The sequence below is a fragment of the Phyllobates terribilis genome, unplaced genomic scaffold (genome assembly GCF_046119375.1).
Source record: "Phyllobates terribilis strain yellow unplaced genomic scaffold, ASM4611937v1 Scaffold_1__5_contigs__length_1240528914, whole genome shotgun sequence".
Classification (NCBI taxonomy): domain Eukaryota; kingdom Metazoa; phylum Chordata; class Amphibia; order Anura; family Dendrobatidae; genus Phyllobates; species Phyllobates terribilis.
In genome coordinates, this window is record NW_027362761.1 from 632,947,168 (window position 1) to 632,971,758 (window position 24,591).

Below are 24,591 nucleotides of genomic sequence, written 5' to 3' on the forward strand. Positions count from 1 at the left end.
GTTTTGATGCCTTCAGTGTGAATGTACAATTTTCATAGTCAAGAAAATACAGAAAAATATTTTAATGAGAAGGTGTGTCCACACTTTTGGTCTGTACTGTATGTAAAATACAGCAAAAACCCTTTACCAGGTCCACTGCCCTGGCAATAAGCTGTGTAAGAAACTTTGTAATGTATTTGAGAGAAAAGTGCTTCTTTCTCCACTTATGAGCCACTTCATCTCCTCCCCCTTCCTCCTAAAGTTATCATACTGTTAAAGGCATTATCCAGGACTATATTATTTTTTTTTACAGCAAGCAGGCAGGTAGTTACTAAGGGGTCACAGACCAATTCTGCGGCAGCTGCTTCTCTTCCGCTCTGCTCTGTTGACTACTGACACTGTGCTGACAGCCGGCTCCTCACTGCCTAACTGCGGGAATCCAGCTGTCAATCAGCATGACGTCAACAGTCAACATAGCAGCCCGGAAAAAGAGGTGCTGTGTTGACCTGGAGCAGCTGAATCGCCGACAGGAGCGGTCGGTGACTGCTTTGAGCCGGCGCCGGATACAACAAGCAGATAGTTAGCAACTACCTGCTGATAGCAACAAAATAATTTAGTCCTGGATAAACCCTTTAAATCTGTCTCAGTGAAAACAAGACAGACTGATAGCTCACTGAGGGATCTGATTACAGCTGTCTTTTAAAGTCTATGGAAAGGGAAGATCTGAGAAAGAACTAGAGACACGCATAGACCCGTGCTGCTGCTTGCTTTCTAGGAAGTGTATAACTAAACTTAGGTAAAGGCCTGTCAGCCATCACTAAGTGTACATCATGGGGTGGCGAGGGTCTCATGAAGACAACCCCCAACCATGTGGCTTTTCTGGCATATAGATGTTATAGGCGACAGGGAGCACCCTGTATGTGCCGAAGTGAAGAGCCAATCCGTAAGAAGGACTCTGCGCTGGTGACTTGTGTGATGTTCACCTGATTGTCCTCTGCTGCCCAGGAAATATCTGACTGTCTGTAGCTTCCTCTGCTCTTCTCCCACACTCCACAACCATTCTGATACAGTGTCATCCTATGGAATTCACCCTAGTGTGTGTATGAGACAGGGAAATTGGATTGTGAGCCTCATTCAGACAGGGACTAATGAGTGATGGCATATGCATTCAGACTGTCCAGCATATTAGAGCCACTTCCTTCAGTGTTTGAGACTGAGTACAGGGCAATATCTCCATAGTCACCACTCTATTCAACCTCCTCACCATGGAAGGAGAAGGGGTCACTGGACCCCTGTTCTGAAGATCAGTAGGTCCCCAATAATCAGACATTCTTAAAGTTAATTTCCAGCTTTCTATTTTTCATATATTTCACCCTTGTTAGTTATAAGTAAAGTGTGCGCATTAATTTACCTACCGGTTGTCATCTTCTACCGTTTCCAGCACCGCTCAGATACTCTCCTGTCTCATGTGAACGGAGATATCACTAGCCGGATCACCACAGCGTTTCTTTGTCTCTCACTTTCTCAATATAAGTTTGAGGTTCGGCGTGAAGCTCTCATAGACTTACATTAAGAAAGGAACTAAAGGTCTGCGGTGTGAGCCAGTAAGGGAGAACTGTAGTCACATGATACAGGGGAGAACTGGATCAGCGCTGGAAACGGCAGAAGACAGCAATCAATAAGTATTTAAGATGCACATTACTGATAACTAAAAAAAGGGTGAAATAATAAAAAAAAAACAACTACAATTTCTGGAGTGGGAATTCTTGTACAGTGGTGGCCAAAAGTATTGGCACCAGTGCAATTCTGTCAGATAATACTCAGTTTCTTCCTGAAATGATTGCAATCACAAATTCTTTGGTATTATTATCTTCATTTAATTTGCTTGCAAGGAAAAAACACAAAAGAGAATGAAGCAAAAATGAAATCATTGATCATTTCACACAAAACTCCAAAAATGGGCCAGACAAAAGTATTGGCACCCTCAGCCTAATACTTGGTTGCACAACCTTTAGCCAAAATAACTGCCGCTTCCGGTAACCATCAATGAGTTTCTTACAATGCTCTGCTGGAATTGTAGACCATTCTTCTTTGGCAAACTGCTCCAGGTCCCTGATATTTGAAGGGTGCCTTCTCCAAACTGCCATTTTGAGATCTCTAGACAGGTGTTCTATGGGATTCAGGTCTGGACTCATTGCTGGCCACCTTAGAAGTCTCCAATGCTTTCCCTCAAACCATTTTATAGTGCTTTTGGAAGTGTGTTTTGGGTCATTGTCCTGCTGGAAGACCCATGACCTCCGAGGGAGACCCAGCTTTCTCACACTGGGCCCTACATTATGCTGCAAAATTTGTTGGTAGTCTTCAGACTTAATAATGCCATGCAGACGGTCAAGCAGTCCAGTGCCAGAGGCAGCAAAGCAACCCAAAACATCAGGGAACCTCCGCCATGTTTGACTGTAGGGAACGTGTTCTTTTCTTTGAATGTCTCTTTTTTTTCCCTGTACACTCTATGTTGATGCTTTTTCCCAAAAACCTCTAATTTTGTCTCATCTGACCAGAAAACATTCTTCCAAAACGTTTTAGGCTTTCTCAGGTAAGTTTTGGCAAACTCCAGCCTGGCTTTTTATGTCTCGGGTTAAGAAGTGGGGTCTTCCTGAGTACAGTCCGTTTTCATTCAGACGCCGACGGATAGTACGGGTTGACACTGTTGTACCCTCAGACTGCAGGGCAGCTTGAACTTGTTTGGATGTTAGTCGAGGTTCTTTATCCACCATCCGCACAATCTTGCGTTGAAATCTCTCGTCAATCTTTCTATTCCGTCCACACCTAGGGAGGTTAGCCACAGTGCCATGGGCTTTAAACTTCTTGATGACACTGCGCACGGAAGACACAGGAACATTCAGGTCTTTGGAGATGGACTTGTAGCCTTGAGATTGCTCATGCTTCCTCACAATTTGGTTTCTCAAGTCCTCAGACAGTTCTTTGGTCTTCTTTCTTTTCTCCATGCTCTATGTGGTACACACAAGGACACAGGACAGAGGTTGAGTCAACTTTAATCCATGTTAACTGGCTGCAAGTGTGATTTAGTTATTGCCAACACCTGTTAGGTGCCACAGGTAAGTTACAGGTGCTGTTAATTACACGAATTAGAGAAGCATCACATGATTTTTCAAACAGTGCCAATACTTTTGTCCACCCCCTTTTTTAGATTTGGTGTGGAATTATATCCAATTTGGTTTTAGGACAATTCTTTTTGTGTTTTTTCATTGAAGACAAATTAAATGAAGAGAATAATACCAAAGAATTTGTGATTGCAATCATTTTCAGGAAGAAACTGAGTATTATCTGACAGAATTGCAGGGGTGCCAATACTTTTGGCCACCACTGTATAGGCGTGAAATTTCCTTTTATAGGACAATCCCTGCACTGATAATTGTCAGCCGCCATGGTTGTATTTCTGATCTTAGTGACTACTGATGATCTCAATATTGTTTGTTTTTGCCCTTTAAAAAGAAAAATTCTATTCTCTTTTTCCCAGCTAGTGCCAGTATGGGAACGGTTTACCCGCAGACGGAGTTTTGTACGTGCTATTGCAAGTCGTCTTCCTCATGTGCTATTTGAAGGAATTGATATGCAGCTATAGTAATGAATGCTTTATCTTTTAATGCCAACATCTAGAAAATTATGGGGGCAATTCATCGTTCCTTCAATGCCGTTTCTCTGGTGCCAAAAATTAAAAATAAATTTGAAGCAGGGTGTATTTGTGCAAAAAATGTGGTGACATCTTGCCCGCTCTGGCACTTTGTTAAATAGTGGGGCATGGATAACTTACTGTAATGTACCCCAGATACGTAATGTCACTATATAAGCTGAATTAATTGCAATAGCTAGCAGAATAGGGACCCCCTTTGTGTCTGAGCAAAAGCACCACGTTACCCGAGCTGGCACATGCATTACACGGGGAAGGGGGTTTAAATGGCCATAGTATAATGCTACACTTACCCATTGGTGGCTACATGCAGCTTCGCATAGTGAAGAAATGTTTCAACAACCAACATAAAAATGTGGCCCTATGTTTTAGCGTCACATCCATGATGGCACAGCAGGTAGGTCCTGGCCAGTGTGGTATTGTTATGTCACATGAAGGTTTGCATGCAGGTACCAGCTTTCAAGAGCTGGGACTGCAGACAGATTTTACAATGCAATGCACGGAAAAATGTAAAGTATTAAAGTTTTTTTTACTTTTTTTTTTTAATATTTAATTTGTGTTTTAATAGTATAAAATAACTAAAATAAAGTTCTGATATTCCCAACCATTAAGTAGTAGGGATAGAGTTGCTGATATTTGCCAAAAAAAACTAATGTAGTGTTAACTGGCATTATGACTGCAGTAAATATGGGGGATCTGCTCCATGTGTCTGACACCCCCCCCTTCCTTCTGAGTGTTTGCAAAAGGATAAAGGAGGATGAAGTTTAGGATCACAGTCCAGAGTCCTTTAGTTTTTGACCACAATGTTATATCACAGATGATACGATTAGATACATGGCTCTGCAGACTGCATCTCACAAGATAGGATTAGATACATGAACTTTATCACACATAACATTAGGTATATGCAGGGCCGGCTCCAGGTTTTTCTGGGCCCCGGGCGAAAGAGTCTCAGTGGGCCCTTTTAACACATACACGATTCATGATGCAGAGATATGGGGGAGAAATATATATATAGTACACAGGGCCCAGCCTGCCACCTCATCCTTCACATATGCAGACATGCGCACACACACGGTACGCAGACATATGCGCGCACACACACGGTACGCAGACATATGCACGCACACACAGTACGCAGACATATGCACGCACACACACGGTACGCAGACATATGCACGCACACACGGTATGCAGACATATGCACGCACACACGGTACGCAGACATATGCACGCACACACACGGTACGCAGACATATGCACGCACACACGGTATGCAGACATATGCACGCACACACGGTACACAGACCTATGCACGCACACACGGTACGCAGACATATGCACGCACACACGGTACGGAGACATATGCACGCACACACGTACGCAGACATGCACGCACACACGGTACGCAGACATATGCACGCACACACGGTACGCAGACATATGCACGCACACACAGTACGGAGACATATGCACGCACACACGGTACGCAGACATATGCACGCACACACGGTACGGAGACATATGCACGCACACACACGGTACGCAGACATATGCGCGCACACACACGGTACGCAGACATATGCACGCACACACAGTACGCAGACATATGCACGCACACACACGGTACGCAGACATATGCACGCACACACAGTACGCAGACATATGCATGCACACACACGGTACGCAGACATATGCACGCACACACGGTATGCAGACATATGCACGCACACACGGTACACAGACATATGCACGCACACACGGTACGCAGACATATGCACGCACACACGGTACAGAGACATATGCACGCAGACACGGTATGGAGACATATGCACGCACACACGGTACGCAGACATATGCACGCACACACGGTACGCAGACACACGCACGCACACACGGTACACAGATATGTACACATACAGACATACACACATTTTTACACAAATTCTTAAAAACATATATAAAACAGACAAATATATATACACCGTTATACACACTGACATTCACATACATGCACTCACACAGACCCATTACAAATATTTTTAATATGGGGATTGGGGAAGCTTCACTCACCTGTCCCCGGTCCAGTGTCCTGTCCAGCAGATCCTCAGGTATGGGGCAGTGCAGGGCCCCCGGCGTGTCACAGACATCATGGCCCTGGACAATCAGAGGGGCCCACTTGCGGTCGGGTCCGGGCCGCTCCCCCCCATCTGTGCAGGACCTCCGACGGTGCTTGATTGCCGGCACTCCCCCAGACATGGCGCTGTGCGGCAGTGTCTGCTAATAATGACAGGAACGACACACAAGCACAATTGAAGGTGCAGTGCCGTCGACCCTTCCGTGTCATTACTAGCATACACAGCCGCACACCACGCGGCCATGTCTGGGACTGGGGGAGTGCCGGCAATCAAGCAGCGCCTGCGTCACTGAACAGGTGCCGAGGAAGCGGCCAGGGCCCTGGCAGTGAGTGGGCGGTGGGCCCCGACAGTGAGTGGGCGGTGGGCCCTTCTGATTTTCCAGGGCCCCGGCACTTGCCCGGGTACGCCGGGTGCTGACACCGGCCCTGGGTACATGCCTTTGTGGAATGTATGACATGATATGATTACGTACACAGCCCAGCAGACTGTACTACACATGATAGGATTAGGTACACAACTCAGTGGACAATTACTGTGGTCAGTGTAGATGACCACCAGGTGCAGAGCCCCCTCAATCAAATAGCGCCACTCCTCCAGCGCTAATTTGATGGCCAGCAGTTCTCGATCTCCTATGGAGTAGTTGCGTTCGGACGAGGAGAAGAGCTTGGAGAAGAAGCCGCAGGTCACCATTCGCCCGGACGAGGATTTCTGGGTGAGCACTGCTTCGGCCCCGGAGGAGGAGGCATCAATCTCCAGGAAGAACTGCTTGTTGCAATCCAGACGGTATAGCACAGGAGCGGAGGAGAAAGCTTGTTTAAGGGAGACGAAGGTCTTCTCCTCCTCGGAAGTCCATTTCCTGGGATTTTCTCCTTTACGAGTGCGCGCAGAGATGCGAGCAGTCCGGGAGGAGAAATGAGGAATGAAGAGGTGGTAATAGTTTGCGAAACCCAGGAACCGTTGAATCGCCTTCAACCCCTCCGGTCGGGGCCACTTTAAGACGGCAGACACTGTCTCTGGATCCATCCGCAGTCCGGTCTCGGAGATGATATAACCCAGAAACGGCAGGAAGGTCTGCTCAAAGAGGCATTTCTTGTATTTAGCATACAGGCGATTCTTCCGGAGCCTCAGCAGAACCTGACGAACATCCCTCCGGTGTGAGGGCAGATCCGTGGAGAACACCAAGATATCGTCCAGGTACACCACCACGCAGGAATACAGGAGATCTCGGAAGATGTCGTTAACTATAGAGATGAGCGTTGTTCTACTCGAACTGTTCGCCAATCTCAAATTCGAGCTGTTTTGGGCGGTGTTCGAGCCGTTCGGCGAACACGAACAATTTGAGAAAAATTCGGCTGTTCGAGGTTATGTTTGATAACTGTTCGTGCACCAAAATCATAACTGGATTTTTTCTCAGTAATAATGAAAATTAATGTTAATACGCAGTTTGAGTGTACAGCGGGGTGGGGGGAGGGGCAGGGGATGGATCTCTGCAGGAACAATGAAGATCTCCATTTTTTTTTCTCTTTCCCGCATTTGCAGTGGGGAGGTGCAATCTTTCAGCCTATCAGCAGCGCACACACGGAGCGAAGTGCTTTTTTTCACACAAGCAAGGGCATGTGTCATTGGCAGTGTATGTCACATGTCCTTGCCCTATAAGACCAAGCCATTTTCCCCGTCGCCACCATTTTCTCACTGCTGCAGGTGCGTGTTAGACGGCACCGCTGTTGCTGTGTGCGCTATACCTTGTTAATTTCAAGCCAATTTTCGCACAAATCTACAGATAGCTTGGGAGTAGGGAATAGTTGTGATTGCAGTCCTTTTAAGGACTAGGTTACAGCATTTCCTACGACTTTTATCAGGGAGGTCTGTGCTCTTAAATAGATAGATTGTGGGAGTAAAGACTAATTGTAATTGGAGTCCTTTTCAGGACTAGGTTACATCAGTTCCTATCAGTTTTTGCCAGGCAGGTCTGTGCCAGTGCTGTGCAAGTTTTTTTCACAGCATTTGGCTGAATCTAGCAAAGCTAATCCTTTTTGGCCTATTGCAGAGTGTGTTAGTCAGTGGAGTAGCCTATCTGTGTTGCAAGATATACCACCTGTGTATAGAATACCAATTTTTTTATTGCACCTAGTGAAGTAAAATCTTTTGAGCATAGCATCATTCTATTAGTCCATCTATACTGACCTCCATCAGGTTGCAAATTGAATATAATTTTTTTCTGCATCTAGCTCTGAAAAAATATTGGGCTTCTAGCTGTGTGTGGGACTTGTTCTATTAATCCATCTATACAGACCTCCATCAGGTTGCAAACTGAATATATTTTTTTCTGCATCTACCTCTGAAAAAATATTTGGGCTTCTAGCTGTGTGTGGGACTTGTTCTATTAGTCCATCTATACTGACCTCCATCAGGTTGCAAATTGAATATAATTTTTTTCTGCATCTAGCTCTGAAAAAATATTGGGCTTCTAGCTGTGTGTGGGACTTGTTCTATTAATCCATCTATACAGACCTCCATCAGGTTGCAAACTGAATATATTTTTTTCTGCATTTACCTCTGAAAAAATATCGGGCTTCTAGCTGTGTGTGGGACTTGTTGTATTAGTCCATCTATACTGACCTCCATCAGGTTGCAAACTGAATATATTTTTTTCTGCATCTACCTCTGAAAAAATATTGGGCTTCTAGCTGTGTGTGGGACTTGTTGTATTAGTCCATCTATACTGACCTCCATCAGGTTGCAAACTGAATATATTTTTTTCTGCATCTACCTCTGAAAAAATATTGGGCTTCTAGCTGTGTGTGGGACTTGTTGTATTAGTCCATCTATACTGACCTCCATCAGGTTGCAAACTGAATATATTTTTTTCTGCATCTACCTCTGAAAAAATATTGGGCTTCTAGCTGTGTGTGGGACTTGTTGTATTAGTCCATCTATACTGACCTCCATCAGATTGCAAACTGAATATATTTTTTTCTGCATCTACCTCTGAAAAAATATTGGGCTTCTAGCTGTGTGTGGGACTTGTTGTATTAGTCCATCTATACTGACCTCCATCAGGTTGCAAACTGAATATATTTTTTTCTGCATCTACCTCTGAAAAAATATTGGGCTTCTAGCTGTGTGTGGGACTTGTTGTATTAGTCCATCTATACTGACCTCCATCAGGTTGCAAACTGAATATATTTTTTTCTGCATCTACCTCTGAAAAAATATTGGGCTTCTAGCTGTGTGTGGGTCTTGTTCTATTAATCCATCTATACAGACCTCCATCAGGTTGCAAACTGAATATAATTTTTTTCTGCATCTAGCTCTGAAAAAATATTTGGCCTTCTAGCAGTGTGTGGGACTTGTTCTATTAGTCCACCTATACTGACCTCCATCAGGTTGCAAATTTAAAATAATTTTTTGTATGCATCTAGCTCTGAAAAAATATTTGGCCTTCTAGCAGTGTGTGGGACTTTCTCTATTAGTCCATCTATACTGACCTCCATCAGGTTGCAAATTAAAAATAATTTTTATCTGCATCTACCTCTGAAAAAATATTTGGGCTTCTAGCTGTGTGTGGGACTTGTTCTATTAATCCATCTATACAGACCTCCATCAGGTTGCAAACTGAATATAATTTTTTTCTGCATCTAGCTCTGAAAAAATATTTGGCCTTCTAGCAGTGTGTGGGACTTGTTCTATTAGTCCACCTATACTGACCTCCATCAGGTTGCAAATTCAAAATAATTTTTTGTATGCATCTTGCTCTGAAAAAAATATTTGGCCTTCTAGCAGTGTGTGGGACTTTCTCTATTAGTCCATCTATACTGACCTCCATCAGGTTGCAAATTAAAAATAATTTTTATCTGCATCTACCTCTGAAAAAATATTTGGGCTTCTAGCTGTGTGTGGGACTTGTTCTATTAATCCATCTATACAGACCTCCATCAGGTTGCAAACTGAATATATTTTTTTCTGCATCTACCTCTGAAAAAATATGTGGCCTTCTAGCAGTGTGTGGGACTTTCTCTGTTAGTCCATCTATACTGACCTCCATCAGGTTGCAAACTGAATATAATTTTTTTCTGCATCTAGCTCTGAAAAAATATTTGGCCTTCTAGCAGTGTGTCGGACTTTCTCTATTAGTCCATCTATACTGACCTCCATCAGGTTGCAAATTAAAAATAATTTTTATCTGCATCTACAGTACCTCTGAAAAAATATTTGGGCTTCTAGCTGTGTGTGGGACTTGTTCTATTAGTCCATCTATACTGACCTCCATCAGGTTGCAAATTGAATATAATTTTTTTCTGCATCTAGCTCTGAAAAAATATTTGGGCTTCTAGCTGTGTGTGGGACTTGTTCTACTAGTCCATCTATACTGACCTCCATCAGGTTGCAAATTGAATATAATTTTTTTCTGCATCTAACCCAGCCAATAGTTTTGGCCTAATACCACAGTTTGGCCACTCAGCTCTGCTCGGTTCCCATCCATTGTTTTTTTGTGCAAACAACTCCAGAGTTGTGAATTAGTTAACCACCAAAATGAGTGGAAAAAGGCCTGCTGCTGGTGGAAAGGGGAATAGGCGTGTTGGGAAGGGGAAAAAAGGTTGTGTCCGTGGGGTAGGTGTTAAAGCAACAGTAACATCTGCAGAAGAAAGACCATCTTCCAGCCAAACTAAAATGTCTACTTCTTTTAGCGGACAATGTGATAAGATCCCTTTCTTACGGTCACGCCAATCGCTACAAATTCCAGATGAGGCACAAAAACAGCAGGTGCTTCAACGGATATCAAGTGCTCCTTTAAGTGGGCTCTCCTCCACATCAACTTCAACATCACAAATACTCCAGTCCTCAAAGGTGTCACCCCAATCGCACTTGCTTCCTCACAGCTCCCAAATCTCCAGCTGCCCGTCTGAGTATGAGGTAGAACAGATGGTTGAGTCTGCAGAGCTGTTTACTCATACTATAGCCTGGGAATCAGAGGTCGACTCCAGCGCTTCTGTGAATCCAGACGAGGAAATGATCTGCACTGATGCCCAGAATCTTTATGAGTCGGATCCAGGACCAGACGCAGAAGGTTCTGACCATAATGTAGACCCTCATTCCCAAACTGTAACTCCTGTTGGTGGAGACAATGAGGAAGACGATGATAAGACTCAAATACCTGATTGGAGCGACAACTTTAGTTTTTTGTCAGGGCAGGAACAGGTTGGCTCTGAGGACGACGGGTGTGATAACGCACAGGGTGATGATGATGAGGTTGGAGATCCCACTTACTGTCAACCCACAGTCAGCCAAGAGATGAGGTCAGCAGAGGAGGTGGAGGAAGATGCTAGTGACGACGAGGTCAGGTTGCGCCTTCCTGGACAGAGACGTAGTACTGGAAGCACGTCAACAACTGCATCCTCAAACACAACTCTGCCTCTCACCACAAGTCGTGGTGGCTCTTCAGGTCGCATGGGTGCTAAGCCTTGCATAGCCTGGGCATTTTTTCAGATCGATAAAGATGACCCAACTCGTGTTATCTGTAACATTTGTCAGCAAAAGCTAAGTAGAGGCCAAAAAATACATAGTTTGAGTACTTCATGCATGAACCGGCACATGGACATGAAGCATAAGTTGCAGGGGGAAGCTCAGTGTGCTCCAATGCGGCCTAGCCGGCCGGGCCAACCACCGTCTGCCATATCTTGTGCATCCGCGGCCTCTTCATCCTCTGTGACTGGGGGGACAGCAGTCACACCTGTTTTGGGGCGCAGACCTGCCACCTCTTTACCCGCAACAGCCAGCGTGATTGGCAGGTCATCATTTTCTTTGGAGGTGGTAACACCAGCTGGTGTTGAGCGCTGTCCGACATCGATAGCACCACCTTTGGATCAAGGCAACCTAACATGTCCGCCTGCATCTTCCTCACAGACCGGCAGTTTGCCGGGGAGACCCTTATCAACCCCGTCTAAGCACAATAGCCAGCCCTCGGTCCCTCAGATGTGGACAAGTAAAAGACCATTTCCTCCTAGCCATGAGAATGCTAAGAGGTTGAATTTCACCATCTGCAAGCTCTTGGCTACAGAAATGCTGCCTTTCCGCCTGGTGGACACAGAGGATTTTCGAGACCTTATGTCCGTCGCAGTGCCCCAGTACCAGATGCCCAGTCGGCACTACTTCTCAAAGAAAGGTGTGCCTGCGCTCCACCAGCATGTCGCACACAACATCACCGCTTCTTTGAGAAACTCTGTGTGTGACAGGGTGCATTTCACCACAGACACTTGGACGAGTAGGCATGGACAGGGGCGTTACATGTCGCTGACTGGGCACTGGGTAACTATGGTGACAGCAGGACAAGGGGCTGCTGTCCAAGTCTTGCCGTCCCCACGAGTTGTGCGTCAATCCTCTTTATCTCAAAGTTCCTCCACTGCTTCTGCCTCCTCAACCTCCTCTCGGTCTTCCACCTGCACCCAAAGCCTGTCTGGTCATGCCACAAGCTTTCTAACTGCGCAGAAGGGATCCTGCACACCTCCTTACTATGCTGGCAGTAGGGCTCAACGTCATCAGGCGGTTTTTACATTGAAATGTCTGGGAAATGTGAGTCACACAGCTGAGGAGTTGTGGTCAGCTCTGGAGAACCAATTTCATGAATGGTTGTCTCCACTGGACCTGAAACCAGGGAAGGCCGTGTGCGACAATGCTGCAAACCTGGGTGCGGCCCTTCGCCGGGGCAATGTCACACACGTGCCTTGTATGGCTCACGTGTTGAACCTGGTTGTCCAGCAATTTTTAGCCCACTATCCCAGACTAGATGGCCTTCTGCAGAGGGCACGGTCGCTGTGTGCTCACTTCCGCCGTTCGCATCCCGCAGCTCAGCGACTTACATCTCTACAGAAGTCGTTGGGCCTGCCACTTCACCGGCTAAAATGCGATGTGCCTACCCGATGGAATTCAACTCTGCACATGTTGCAGCGACTGTGGCAGCACCGACAAGCCCTAGTGCAATACGTTCTGACGTATAGCCTGGGCCAACGAGATTCAGAGGTGGGGCAAATCACGCTGGAGGAGTGGTCTCAGATCAGGGACCTATGCACCCTTCTGCACAGTTTTGAAATGGCGACGAAGATGTTTAGTGCTGACGATGCCATTATCAGCATGACTATTCCGGTGATTTACATGCTGGAGCACATGTTAAACAGAATTCGGAGTCAGGTGGTGGCACAAGAGGAGGTGGAGGAAGTAGAAGAGGAGGAGTTGTATGCGGAAGGGCTAACATCTGCAAGGTCCAGACGGTCGGCAGCACCAAGGCGGCAGGCATGTGAGGGTGGGGGAGATGGTTTTACCAGGGCGCATGGTAGCAGCCAAACTAGTGAGGAAGGTGCAGGAGCCCAGGAAGAAGTGGAGGACGAACTGATGGAAGACTCATCAGATGAGGGAGACCTTGATCACATTTCTGTTGTGCGAGGTTGGGGGGAGAGGACAGAGGAAGGAAGCATGATTGTTACCTTGCCACCAACACAACAGGGACTTGGTGCTCCTGGATGCGCAACACACATGAGTGCCTTCTTGCTGCACTACCTGCAACATGACCCTCGAATTGTGAGAATTAGAAATAATCCTGACTAATTGGTTGCCACACTGTTAGATCCCCGGTACAAAAGTAAATTTGCAGAAATTATTCCTGCCATAGAAAGGGATGCACGCATGCAGGAGTATCAGCAGAGACTGTTGCAGAATCTTACATGTGCTTTTCCACAAAATACCAGTGGTGCACGTAGTGAATCTCACAGTTCCAACTTGCCAACCGTGGGACCGTCAAGTGTTCAGCACTCAAACCGTAACAGAACCACAGTATCTGCTGGTAACATCAATTTTGCGAAATCATTTCACCACTTTTTTAGCCCATCCTTTGCAAGGCCACAGGAGACAAGAAGTCTGACACATAGTCAACGCCTAGAGACGATGGTACAGGAGTATCTCCAAGTAAACATTGAAGCCACGACTGTGTCACTGGACCCTTGCTCTTTTTGGGCTTCCAATCTGGATAAATGGCCGGAGCTAGCCACTTACGCCTTGGAGATCTTGTCATGCCCCGCAGCCAGCGTTCTGTCTGAACGTGTGTTCAGCGCTGCTGGTGGTCTGCTGACAGATAAGCGCACGCGGCTCTCCACTGATAATGTAGACAGACTCACGTTCATAAAGATGAACAAATCATGGATCCGAAATGACTTTTCTACCCCTGTGTCATCCTGGGGAGAGTAAAAGCTTGATGATTGGTTAAAATCACCCTACCAACCGTTTTAAGCTTTCAAATTACTAATCATGTTTATCTGTATCTTGACTGGAAAATAATTTGGGCTTTGTAGCAGTGTGCAGCATTGATCCTATTAGGCCATCTATACTAAAGCTTCACCAGATTTAAAATTAAAAATAATTTTTAGCTGCATCTAGCCCGGAAAATAATTTTGGGGCTCCGAGATGCGCAAGACACATAAGTGCCTTCTTGCTGCACTACCTGCAGCATGACCCTCATATTGTCAGAATTCGAAGTAATCATGACTACTGGGTTGCCACACTCTTAGATCCCCCAAACTTTTCGATCAACCTTTTCATTTTAATAAAGACCAAAAAAATGGTCATTTTTGAAATTATAAGCATTAGCAGGTTGTTAGAAACTGAAATCAAACAGTTTTCAACTCAAAACTTTATTCTAGGTGATGTTACATTTTCACATAGGACCTCTTGTTCGAAAGGAGCTTCTGAACTCTCTCGTCCATTGAATTTGTCAGGTTTTGGATGGTTTCTGCTTCAATTGTTTTGCATGAGGACAGAATACCCTCCCAGAGCTGTTGCTTAGATGTGAACTGCCTCCCGCCATCATAGACACTCCTTTTAATGATGCTCCAAAGGTTCTGAATGGGGTAGAGGTCAGGGGAGCATGGGGGTCACACCATAAGTTTGTCCCCTTTTATGCCCATATCAGCCAGAGATGCAGATGTTTTATGTGCAGCATGAGATGGTGCATTATCATGCAGAAAAATGATCTTGCTGTGAAATACACGGTTCTTCTTCTTGAACCATGGCAGGAAGTGCTGTTTGAGAAAATCCACATACATTATGGAGTTCATCTTTAGCGCCTTCAAGGATCCTAAAGGGGCCGACAATCTCTCTCCCCATGATTCCAGCCCAAAACATTACTCCACCTCCTCCTTGTTGGCGCTGTAGCCGTGTTTGCGTGGGGTGTCCATCAACCAGCCATCCTCCACTCCATCCATCTGGACCATCGAGCGCTGCACGGCACTCATCCGTGAACAAAACTGTTTTGAAATCAGTCTTCATGTAATGTTTGGCCCACTGGAGCCGTTTCTGCTTGTGTGAAGTGGATAGAGGAGGTCGACAGGATGGCGTATGCACAGCTGCAAACCTCTGAAGGACCCTGCATCTTGTTGTTCGGGGGACGTTGGAGGCACAAGCAGCTTCAAAAACTTGTCTGCTGCTATGACAAGGCTTTTTTGCCGCTGCTCTTTCAACCTGACGTAATTGCCTGTAGGAAAGAGTCCTCAATTTGCCCTTATCAGCACGCACACGTGTGTACTGTGAATCAGCTACATACTTCTTGATTGCCAAGACACTTCATCCTGATCATCGCACAATGTTGATTGTAGTCATGCCTTGACCTAAACACTCCACAATTTGTTGCTTCTCAGCAGCCGACACATCCTTTTTCTTTCACATTTTGGCAGAAAATGTAGGCTGCTTAATAATGTGAGAGAGCCTTCTTAAGTAGTCTTGCCTTTCATTGGACACACCTGCCAAACTAAATAGCACAGGTGTCTGCAATTGTTTACAGTGATATAAAGAGCCCTGACACACATCACCATCAATGAGCGCCTGCGTCACTGAACAGGTGCCGAGGAAGCGGCCAGGGCCCTGGCAGTGAGTGGGCGGTGGGCCCCGACAGTGAGTGGGCGGTGGGCCCTTCTGATTTTCCAGGGCCCCGGCACTTGCCCGGGTACGCCGGGTGCTGACGCCGGCCCTGGGTACATGCCTTTGTGGAATGTATGACATGATATGATTACGTACACAGCCCAGCAGACTGTACTACACATGATAGGATTAGGTACACAACTCAGTGGACAATTACTGTGGTCAGTGTAGATGACCACCAGGTGCAGAGCCCCCTCAAGCAAATAGCGCCACTCCTCCAGCGCTAATTTGATGGCCAGCAGTTCTCGATCTCCTATGGAGTAGTTGCGTTCGGACGAGGAGAAGAGCTTGGAGAAGAAGCCGCAGGTCACCATTCGCCCGGACGAGGATTTCTGGGTGAGCACTGCTTCGGCCCCGGAGGAGGAGGCATCAATCTCCAGGAAGAACTGCTTGTTGCAATCCAGACGGTATAGCACAGGAGCGGAGGAGAAAGCTTGTTTAAGGGAGACGAAGGTCTTCTCCTCCTCGGAAGTCCATTTCCTGGGATTTGCTCCTTTACGAGTGCGCGCAGAGATGCGAGCAGTCCGGGAGGAGAAATGAGGAATGAAGAGGTGGTAATAGTTTGCGAAACCCAGGAACCGTTGAATCGCCTTCAACCCCTCCGGTCGGGGCCACTTTAAGACGGCAGACACTGTCTCTGGATCCATCCGCAGTCCGGTCTTGGAGATGATATAACCCAGAAACGGCAGGAAGGTCTGCTCAAAGAGGCATTTCTTGTATTTAGCATACAGGCGATTCTTCCGGAGCCTCAGCAGAACCTGACGAACATCCCTCCGGTGTGAGGGCAGATCCGTGGAGAACACCAAGATATCGTCCAGGTACACCACCACGCAGGAATACAGGAGATCTCGGAAGATGTCGTTAACTATAGAGATGAGCGTTGTTCTACTCGAACTGTTCGCCAATCTCAAATTCGAGCTGTTTTGGGCGGTGTTCGAGCCGTTCGGCGAACACGAACAATTTGAGAAAAATTCGGCTGTTCGAGGTTATGTTTGATACATGTTCGTGCACCAAAATCATAACTGGATTTTTTCTCAGTAATAATGAAAATTAATGTTAATACGCAGTTTGAGTGTACAGCGGGGTGGGGGGAGGGGCAGGGGATGGATCTCTGCAGGAACAATGAAGATCTCCATTTTTTTTTCTCTTTCCCGCATTTGCAGTGGGGAGGTGCAATCTGTCAGCCTATCAGCAGCGCACACACGGAGCGAAGTGCTTTTTTTCACACAAGCAAGGGCATGTGTCATTGGCAGTGTATGTCACATGTCCTTGCCCTATAAGACCAAGCCATTTTCCCCGTCGCCACCATTTTCTCACTGCTGCAGCTGCGTGTTAGACGGCACCGCTGTTGCTGTGTGCGCTATACCTTGTTAATTTCAAGCCAATTTTCGCACAAATCTACAGATAGCTTGGGAGTAGGGAATAGTTGTGATTGCAGTCCTTTTAAGGACTAGGTTACAGCATTTCCTACGACTTTTATCAGGGAGGTCTGTGCACTTAAATAGATAGATTGTGGGAGTAAAGACTAATTGTAATTGGAGTCCTTTTCAGGACTAGGTTACATCAGTTCCTATCAGTTTTTGCCAGGCAGGTCTGTGCCAGTGCTGTGCAAGTTTTTTTCACAGCATTTGGCTGAATCTAGCAAAGCTAATCCTTTTTGGCCTATTGCAGAGTGTGTTAGTCAGTGGAGTAGCCTATCTGTGTTGCAAGATATACCACCTGTGTTTAGAATACCAATTTTTTACTGCACCTAGTGAAGTAAAATCTTTTGAGCATAGCATCATTCTATTAGTCCATCTATACTGACCTCCATCAGGTTGCAAATTGAATATAATTTTTTTCTGCATCTAGCTCTGAAAAAATATTGGGCTTCTAGCTGTATGTGGGACTTGTTCTATTAATCCATCTATACAGACCTCCATCAGGTTGCAAACTGAATATATTTTTTTCTGCATCTACCTCTGAAAAAATATTTGGGCTTCTAGCTGTGTGTGGGACTTGTTCTATTAGTCCATCTATACTGACCTCCATCAGGTTGCAAATTGAATATAATTTTTTTCTGCATCTAGCTCTGAAAAAATATTGGGCTTCTAGCTGTGTGTGGGACTTGTTCTATTAATCCATCTATACAGACCTCCATCAGGTTGCAAACTGAATATATTTTTTTCTGCATTTACCTCTGAAAAAATATTGGGCTTCTAGCTGTGTGTGGGACTTGTTGTATTAGTCCATCTATACTGACCTCCATCAGGTTGCAAACTGAATATATTTTTTTCTGCATCTACCTCTGAAAAAATATTGGGCTTCTAGCTGTGTGTGGGACTTGTTGTATTAGTCTATCTATACTGACCTCCATCAGGTTGCAAACTGAATATATTTTTTTCTGCATCTACCTCTGAAAAAATATTGGGCTTCTAGCTGTGTGTGGGACTTGTTGTATTAGTCCATCTATACTGACCTCCATCAGGTTGCAAACTGAATATATTTTTTTCTGCATCTACCTCTGAAAAAATATTGGGCTTCTAGCTGTGTGTGGGACTTGTTGTATTAGTCCATCTATACTGACCTCCATCAGATTGCAAACTGAATATATTTTTTTCTGCACCTACCTCTGAAAAAATATTGGGCTTCTAGCTGTGTGTGGGACTTGTTGTATTAGTCCATCTATACTGACCTCCATCACGTTGCAAACTGAATATATTTTTTTCTGCATCTACCTCTGAAAAAATATTGGGCTTCTAGCTGTGTGTGGGACTTGTTGTATTAGTCCATCTATACTGACCTCCATCAGGTTGCAAACTGAATATATTTTTTTCTGCATCTACCTCTGAAAAAATATTGGGCTTCTAGCTGTGTGTGGGTCTTGTTCTATTAATCCATCTATACAGACCTCCATCAGGTTGCAAACTGAATATAATTTTTTTCTGCATCTAGCTCTGAAAAAATATTTGGCCTTCTAGCAGTGTGTGGGACTTGTTCTATTAGTCCACCTATACTGACCTCCATCAGGTTGCAAATTTAAAATAATTTTTTGTATGCATCTAGCTCTGAAAAAATATTTGGCCTTCTAGCAGTGTGTGGGACTTTCTCTATTAGTCCATCTATACTGACCTCCATCAGGTTGCAAATTAAAAATAATTTTTATCTGCATCTACCTCTGAAAAAATATTTGGGCTTCTAGCTGTGTGTGGGACTTGTTCTATTAATCCATCTATACAGACCTCCATCAGGTTGCAAACTGAATATAATTTTTTTCTGCATCTAGCTCTGAAAAAATATTTGGCCTTCTAGCAGTGTGTGGGACTTGTTCTATTAGTCCACCTATACTGACCTCCATCAGGTTGCAAATTCAAAATAATTTTTTGTATGCATCTTGCTCTGAAAAAATATTTGGCCTTCTAGCAGTGTGTGGGACTTTCTCTATTAGTCCATCTATACTGACCTCCATCAGGTTGCAAATTAAAAATAATTTTTATCTGCATCTACCTCTGAAAAAATATTTGGGCTTCTAGCTGTGTGTGGGACTTGTTCTATTAATCCATCTATACAGACCTCCATCAGGTTGCAAACTGAATATATTTTTTTCTGCATCTACCTCTGAAAAAATATGTGGCCTTCTAGCAGTGTGTGGGACTTTCTCTGTTAGTCCATCTATACTGACCTCCATCAGGTTGCAAACTGAATATAATTTTTTTCTGCATCTAGCTCTGAAAAAATATTTGGCCTTCTAGCAGTGTGTCGGACTTTCTCTATTAGTCCATCTATACTGACCTCCATCAGGTTGCAAATTAAAAATAATTTTTATCTGCATCTACAGTACCTCTGAAAAAATATTTGGGCTTCTAGCTGTGTGTGGGACTTGTTCTATTAGTCCATCTATACTGACCTCCATCAGGTTGCAAATTGAATATAATTTTTTTCTGCATCTAGCTCTGAAAAAATATTTGGGCTTCTAGCTTTGTGTGGGACTTGTTCTACTAGTCCATCTATACTGACCTCCATCAGGTTGCAAATTGAATATAATTTTTTTCTGCATCTAACCCAGCCAATAGTTTTGGCCTAATACCACAGTTTGGCCACTCAGCTCTGCTCGGTTCCCATCCATTGTTTTTTTGTGCAAACAACTCCAGAGTTGTGAATTAGTTAACCACCAAAATGAGTGGAAAAAGGCCTGCTGCTGGTGGAAAGGGGAATAGGCGTGTTGGGAAGGGGAAAAAAGGTTGTGTCCGTGGGGTAGGTGTTAAAGCAACAGTAACATCTGCAGAAGAAAGACCATCTTCCAGCCAAACTAAAATGTCTACTTCTTTTAGCGGACAATGTGATAAGATCCCTTTCTTACGGCCACGCCAATCGCTACAAATTCCAGATGAGGCACAAAAACAGCAGGTGCTTCAACGGATATCAAGTGCTCCTTTAAGTGGGCTCTCCTCCACATCAACTTCAACATCACAAATACTCCAGTCCTCAAAGGTGTCACCCCAATCGCACTTGCTTCCTCACAGCTCCCAAATCTCCAGCTGCCCGTCTGAGTATGAGGTAGAACAGATGGTTGAGTTTGCAGAGCTGTTTACTCATACTATAGCCTGGGAATCAGAGGTCGACTCCAGCGCTTCTGTGAATCCAGACGAGGAAATGATCTGCACTGATGCCCAGAATCTTTATGAGTCGGATCCAGGACCAGACGCAGAAGGTTCTGACCATAATGTAGACCCTCATTCCCAAACTGTAACTCCTGTTGGTGGAGACAATGAGGAAGACGATGATAAGACTCAAATACCTGATTGGAGCGACAACTTTAGTTTTTTGTCAGGGCAGGAACAGGTTGGCTCTGAGGACGATGGGTGTGATAACGCACAGGGTGATGATGATGAGGTTGGAGATCCCACTTACTGTCAACCCACAGTCAGCCAAGAGATGAGGTCAGCAGAGGAGGTGGAGGAAGATGCTAGTGACGACGAGGTCAGGTTGCGCCTTCCTGGACAGAGACGTAGTACTGGAAGCACGTCAACAACTGCATCCTCAAATACAACTCTGCCTCTCACCACAAGTCGTGGTGGCTCTTCAGGTCGCATGGGTGCTAAGCCTTGCATAGCCTGGGCATTTTTTCAGATCGATAAAGAAGACCCAACTCGTGTTATCTGTAACATTTGTCAGCAAAAGCTAAGTAGAGGCCAAAAAATACATAGTTTGAGTACTTCATGCATGAACACATGGACATGAAGCATAAGTTGCAGTGAGAAGCTCAGTGTGCTACAATGCGGCCTAGCCGGCCGGGCCAACCACCGTCTGCCATATCTTGTGCATCCGCGGCCTCTTCATCCTCTGTGACTGGGGGGACAGCAGTCACACCTGTTTTGGGGCGCAGACCTGCCACCTCTTTACCCGCAACAGCCAGCGTGATTGGCAGGTCATCATTTTCTTTGGAGGTGGTAACACCAGCTGGTGTTGAGCGCTGTCCGACATCGATAGCACCTCCTTTGGATCAAGGCAACCTAACATGTCCGCCTGCATCTTCCTCACAGACCGGCAGTTTGCCGGGGACACCCTTATCAACCCCGTCTAAGCACAATAGCCAGCCCTCGGTCCCTCAGATGTGGACAAGTAAAAGACCATTTCCTCCTAGCCATGAGAAAGCTAAGAGGTTGAATTTCACCATCTGCAAGCTCTTGGCTACAGAAATGCTGCCTTTCCGCCTGGTGGACACAGAGGATTTTCGAGACCTTATGTCCGTCGCAGTGCCCCAGTACCAGATGCCCAGTCGGCACTACTTCTCAAAGAAAGATGTGCCTGCGCTCCACCAGCATGTCGCACACAACATCACCGCTTCTTTGAGAAACTCTGTGTGTGACAGGGTGCATTTCACCACAGACACTTGGACGAGTAGGCATGGACAGGGGCGTTACATGTCGCTGACTGGGCACTGGGTAACTATGGTGACAGCAGGACAAGGGGCTGCTGTCCAAGTCTTGCCGTCCCCACGAGTTGTGCGTCAATCCTCTTTATGTCAAAGTTCCTCCACTGCTTCTGCCTCCTCAACCTCCTCTCGGTCTTCCACCTGCACCCAAAGCCTGTCTGGTCATGCCACAAGCTTTCTAACTGCGCAGAAGGGATCCTGCACACCTCCTTACTATGCTGGCAGTAGGGCTCAACGTCATCAGGCGGTTTTTACATTGAAATGTCTGGGAAATGTGAGTCACACAGCTGAGGAGTTGTGGTCAGCTCTGGAGAACCAATTTCATGAATGGTTGTCTCCACTGGACCTGAAACCAGGGAAGGCCGTGTGCGACAATGCTGCAAACCTGGGTGCGGCCCTTCGCCGGGGCAATGTCACACACGTGCCTTGTATGGCTCACGTGTTGAACCTGGTTGTCCAGCAATTTTTAGCCCACTATCCCAGACTTGATGGCCTTCTGCAGAGGGCACGGTCGCTGTGTGCTCACTTCCGCCGTTCGCATCCCGCAGCTCAGCGACTTACATCTCTACAGAAGTCGTTGGGCCTGCCACTTCACCGGCTAAAATGCGATGTGCCTACCCGGTGGAATTCAACTCTGCACATGTTGCAGCGACTGTGGCAGCACCGACAAGCCCTGGTGCAATACGTTCTGACGTATAGCCTGGGCCAACGAGATTCAGAGGTGGGGCAAATCACGCTGGAGGAGTGGTCTCAGATCAGGGACCTATGCACCCTTCTGCACAGTTTTGAAATGGCGACGAAGATGTTTAGTGCTGACGATGCCATTATCAGCATGACTATTCCGGTGATTTACATGCTGGAGCACATGTTAAACAGAATTCGGAGTCAGGTGGTGGCACAAGAGGAGGTGGAGGAAGTAGAGGAGGAGGAGTTGTATGCGGAAGGGCTAACATCTGCAAGGTCCAGACGGTCGGCAGCACCAAGGCGGCAGGCATGTGAGGGTGGGGGAGATGGTTTTACCAGGGCGCATGGTAGCAGCCAAACTAGTGAGGAAGGTGCAGGAGCCCAGGAAGAAGTGGAGGACGAACTGATGGAAGACTTATCAGATGAGGGAGACCTTGATCACATTTCTGTTGTGCGAGGTTGGGGGGAGAGGACAGAGGAAGGAAGCATGATTGTTACCTTGCCACCAACACAACAGGGACTTGGTGCTCCTGGATGCGCAACACACATGAGTGCCTTCTTGCTGCACTACCTGCAACATGACCCTCGAATTGTGAGAATTAGAAATAATCCTGACTACTGGGTTGCCACACTGTTAGATCCCCGGTACAAAAGTAAATTTGCAGAAATTATTCCTGCCATAGAAAGGGATGCACGCATGCAGGAGTATCAGCAGAGACTGTTGCAGAATCTTACATGTGCTTTTCCACAAAATACCAGTGGTGCACGTAGTGAATCTCACAGTTCCAACTTGCCAACCGTGGGACCGTCAAGTGTTCAGCACTCAAACCGTAACAGAACCACAGTATCTGCTGGTAACATCAATTTTGCGGAATCATTTCACCACTTTTTTAGCCCATCCTTTGCAAGGCCACAGGAGACAAGAAGTCTGACACATAGTCAACGCCTAGAGACGATGGTACAGGAGTATCTCCAAGTAAACATTGAAGCCACGACTGTGTCACTGGACCCTTGCTCTTTTTGGGCTTCCAATCTGGATAAATGGCCGGAGCTAGCCACTTACGCCTTGGAGATCTTGTCATGCCCCGCAGCCAGCGTTCTGTCTGAACGTGTGTTCAGCGCTGCTGGTGGTCTGCTGACAGATAAGCGCACGCGGCTCTCCACTGATAATGTAGACAGACTCACGTTCATAAAGATGAACAAATCATGGATCCGAAATGACTTTTCTACCCCTGTGTCATCCTGGGGAGAGTAAAAGCTTGATGATTGGTTAAAATCACCCTACCAACCGTTTTAAGCTTTCAAATTACTAATCATGTTTATCTGTATCTTGACTGGAAAATAATTTGGGCTTTGTAGCAGTGTGCAGCACTGATCCTATTAGGCCATCTATACTAAAGCTTCACCAGATTTAAAATTAAAAATAATTTTTAGCTGCATCTAGCCCTGAAAATAATTTTGGGGCTCCGAGATGCGCAAGACACATAAGTGCCTTCTTGCTGCACTACCTGCAGCATGACCCTCATATTGTCAGAATTCGAAGTAATCATGACTACTGGGTTGCCACACTCTTAGATCCCCCAAACTTTTCGATCAACCTTTTCATTTTAATAAAGACCAAAAAAATGGTCATTTTTGAAATTATAAGCATTAGCAGGTTGTTAGAAACTGAAATCAAACAGTTTTCAACTCAAAACTTTATTCTATGTGATGTTACATTTTCACATAGGACCTCTTGTTCGAAAGGAGCTTCTGAACTCTCTCGTCCATTGAATTTGTCAGGTTTTGGATGGTTTCTGCTTCAATTGTTTTGCATGAGGACAGAATACCCTCCCAGAGCTGTTGCTTAGATATGAACTGCCTCCCGCCATCATAGACACTCCTTTTAATGATGCTCCAAAGGTTCTGAATGGGGTAGAGGTCAGGGGAGCATGGGGGTCACACCATAAGTTTGTCCCCTTTTATGCCCATATCAGCCAGAGATGCAGATGTTTTATGTGCAGCATGAGATGGTGCATTATCATGCAGAAAAATGATCTTGCTGTGAAATACACGGTTCTTCTTCTTGAACCATGGCAGGAAGTGCTGTTTGAGAAAATCCACATACATTATGGAGTTCATCTTTAGCGCCTTCAAGGATCCTAAAGGGGCCCACAATCTCTCTCCCCATGATTCCAGCCCAAAACATTACTCCACCTCCTCCTTGT

General features: G+C 45.7%; 1 pseudogene; it reads left to right on the forward strand.

Moving 5' to 3' along the window:
- The first annotated feature begins 434 nt into the window (after positions 1–434).
- The window catches only part of LOC141154860 (mitochondrial fission regulator 2-like), a 78,770-nt pseudogene continuing 54,613 nt past the window's right edge, over positions 435–24,591 (forward strand).